The following is a 3,448-nucleotide window of genomic DNA, read 5'->3' on the forward strand; positions in this document are numbered from 1 at the left end:
GTTCTCACTCATAGGTGGGAACTGAACAATGAGATCACTTGGACTCGGGAAGGGGAACATCACACACTGGGGCCTATCATGGGGAGGGGGGAGGAGGGAGGGCTTGCATTGGGGAGTTATACATGATATAAATGATGAATTGATGGGTGCTGTCGAGTTGATGGGTGCAGCACACCAACATGGCATAAGTATACATATATAACAAACCTGCACGTTATGCACATGTACCCAGAACTTAAAGTATAATAAAAAAATTAAAAAAAAAAATTCATGTTGAAACTACAGTTAGCTGCCAGACAATCTAGATGATGTTCCTGCTACAACAACACAATGGATACCAACCTATCTCTCAGGAATACCCCAAAGTAAAGTTTTTCTTTTTCCAAGGTGCCCACGCCACTCTTATGTCACATTTAAAGTAGTGACAAAGTCATCCCTTTTCCCTTTCAATAACCAAATAGACAGGAATGAAAGATTCTCCCTGGGGCCTGAAAGCTTAAGAGAATGAATAACTCCTCCCTTCTCAGGCCCAGTTCCAAGGTGCAAGACCACTTGTGCCAGCAGCGAGCATCAGCAGGATAGCAAAAGCAAGAAGAGAGCTAGCCAGAAGACATGTACCCCTGAAGATCAAGAGAGACTCCATTCGGGTACTGCGTAGCAGTTACATCAGACTGAGACACTTCCTGTTTACAGGAGACTATAAAACCCCTGCCCCATCCTCATTTGGGGGTGATGCCATTTTAGGCCTCAGCCTGCCTGCACCCAGATCCTCATTAAAACAGGATGTTGCTCCACACTACCTTGCATTGCTTGTTGGTGCACTTTTGGGGTTCAGCCCGATACAAGAGCCCTGCAGCTAGTTCCTGGGTATGGAAGGGATACTAAGGCAGGTACATTTCTGGGAGACATGCTAGATGTGCCCTTGGAAAAATGTTTGTAATTCCTTTTCCAGAAAAAAAAAATGTTTTATTTTGTTGACTGAGCTGAGTAATGCCAGGCTAGTGGCTTCTTTTTTTCTTTTTCTTTCTTGAGATGGGATCACACTGTGTTGCCCAGACTGGAGTGCAGTGGTGCAATCATGGCCCACTACAGCCTCCTACCTCAGCCTCCCGAGTGGCTGGGACTGCAGGCATGTGCCACCACACTTGGCTAATCGTTTTTGTATTTTTTGTAGGGACAGGGTTTTGTCATGTTGTTCAAGCAGGTCTGGAACTCCTGGGTTCAAGTCATCCACTTTCTTTGGCCTCCCAAAGTGCTGGGATTACAAGTATGAGCCACCATACCTGGTTACTGGCTTCTTGTGGCAAACGGTACCCTACAGCCCTGCAGGTCAGACTCTGCACAGCCCCCGTAACTTCACACCCTGACTTTGTTCTTCATAGCAGAGTAGGGAGCAGGAAATAGCAGAACCCCAAGAATTAGGAGGGTGAAGTACTAATCCTGCTGTTCCCTCTGCACAAGGTCATCTTGGTTCTTTCTATTCTTTTGGCTTCTGTTTCCTCATATGGACAATGAGGATTGAAATTGATCTGTGGTTTTCAAACAGGGTTCCAGGGAAATCTGGCAGATGGACCTCAGGGGTGAGGGGGCCCCATACCCTTCCCTGTTTCATCTAAAAACAGAGAACTCCTTTCCCAGGTGGTTGCTGAAGACGGTGGAGGGGCAAGGCCTGGAGCTCGGTGGTCAAAGCCATCTCCTGGGGTTCCTGACTGCCATGGTGGCTAAGCTGGCTGGAAGGTGGTGGTCATATGCTGCAGGGGCATTAGCATTTCTGGCAATGTCTACAGAAACAAGTTGAAGTACCTGGCCTTCCTCTGCAAGGGGATGAACAGCAACCCTTCCCGAGGCATCTACCACTTCCTGGCCCCACCACTTCCTGGCCCCCACCACTTCCTGGCCCCCAGCTGCATCTTCCGGCAGACTACGAGGCATGCTGCCTCACAAGACCAAGGAGGCCAGGCCTCCCTGGACCGCTTCAAGGTGTTTGACAGCATCCCAACACCCGATGACAAGAAAAAACAGGTAGTGATTCCTGCTGCCCTCAAGGTCTTGCATCTGAAGACTACAAGAAAGTTTGCCTACCTGGGGCACCTAGCTCAAGAGGTTGGCTGGAAGTGCCAGACAGTCATAGCCACCCTGAAGGAGAAGAGGAAGGAGAAGGCCAAGATCCACTACCGGAAAAAGAAACAGCTCATGAGGCTACGGAAACAGCCGAAAAGAACGTGGAGAAGAAAATTGGCAAATATACAGAGGTTCTCAAGACCCACAGACTCCTGCTCTGAGTCCAATAAAGACTATTTATTCCTCCAAAAATAAATAACTCAATCAATAAAGCAGACAATTAAACCAAAAGGCAAAGTTGCAAGACCGACTTATTTTTAACGTTTATGTGTTGAGCTACTGTAAGCTTCATTTGTGTTACAGACTTATAGCAATTAGCTATACACAACATAAACATTGTTCTGAAAAATAAAAAATATAGATAGATATATTTATCTCCACAACTCATAATTGGGAGTATTGTACCCAGGAGGCTTTGTTACAAGGTATTTTATCCTGTTAGGAAATATTTCCCTTTAATTTTATAGTAAGCAGAAAATCTTTATGGTTGGCGTGGATGCAAAAGTGACGCATAATAGTTTAGAAGGCAACTAAAATTGTTTTACCAGCTGTTTAGGCATTTTTTTTTTTACCACCTTTTGATTTGGAGGGTTTGTTTGATCTTGACCCAATTTTATCCCTCAAAACGGGCTCTTACAATCTTATGTACCCACCTCTTCCACGATAGTACCTGGGCTTAGAGGGAGGCAACTTGTATAGTTTTGGCTGCAGAGCATTAGCAGTGAAACAGATCTGGGGTCAGCGGGATGCCAAATGAGGGAGATTCATATCTCTGGTTTTCAGAATACCATGATTTTGGTTTCCTTGGAAGTAAAACAAGGAGAGAGAAATAACATTTATAGTTTGACAGTTATAAGAGTAATTCGTATGTTAGAACAGAAAAAGAAACTCATTTCATTAGAGCACCAATGACAAATATAAAGAAAAATTATAATCTGGTACCTTCTAGAGGATTATTGTAGCCAAGAAAGAATGAATTAATCTGCACCTAAAAAGTTAAGGCTGAAATCTAGTATTGAGTGTCATGCTTTTCCCTTAAAACAATTCTTTTTTTTTAACATTACGAACTCATGCAAGAAAACTATGACTGTTTATAAAATTACTAATCTAAATTTTGGAGAATTCAGAAGTGTAAATTCACTCTACAAAAACATTACTTACCCAAATAACCTTGAAACAAAAAAAAAAAAAAAAAAAAAAAAAAGATTTTCCCTGACCCTCCTTTAACCAGGGCAGCAGCTTTTAAGACAAGATGATTGTTTACCTTGAAAATGTTGTTTACAAACCAAACAGATAGACAAATAGAATTTAGCAGCTTTTCAGAATT

At 43.2% G+C, this 3,448-nt stretch overlaps 1 pseudogene; it reads left to right on the plus strand.

Moving 5' to 3' along the window:
* The first annotated feature begins 1,567 nt into the window (after nt 1-1,567).
* LOC108522900 (60S ribosomal protein L13a pseudogene) lies at nt 1,568-2,282 on the plus strand (annotated as a pseudogene).
* The last annotated feature ends 1,166 nt before the right edge of the window (nt 2,283-3,448 follow it).

This window comes from Rhinopithecus bieti, unplaced genomic scaffold (genome assembly GCF_001698545.2).
Source record: "Rhinopithecus bieti isolate Rb0 unplaced genomic scaffold, ASM169854v2 scaffold_65209, whole genome shotgun sequence".
NCBI lineage: Eukaryota > Metazoa > Chordata > Mammalia > Primates > Cercopithecidae > Rhinopithecus > Rhinopithecus bieti.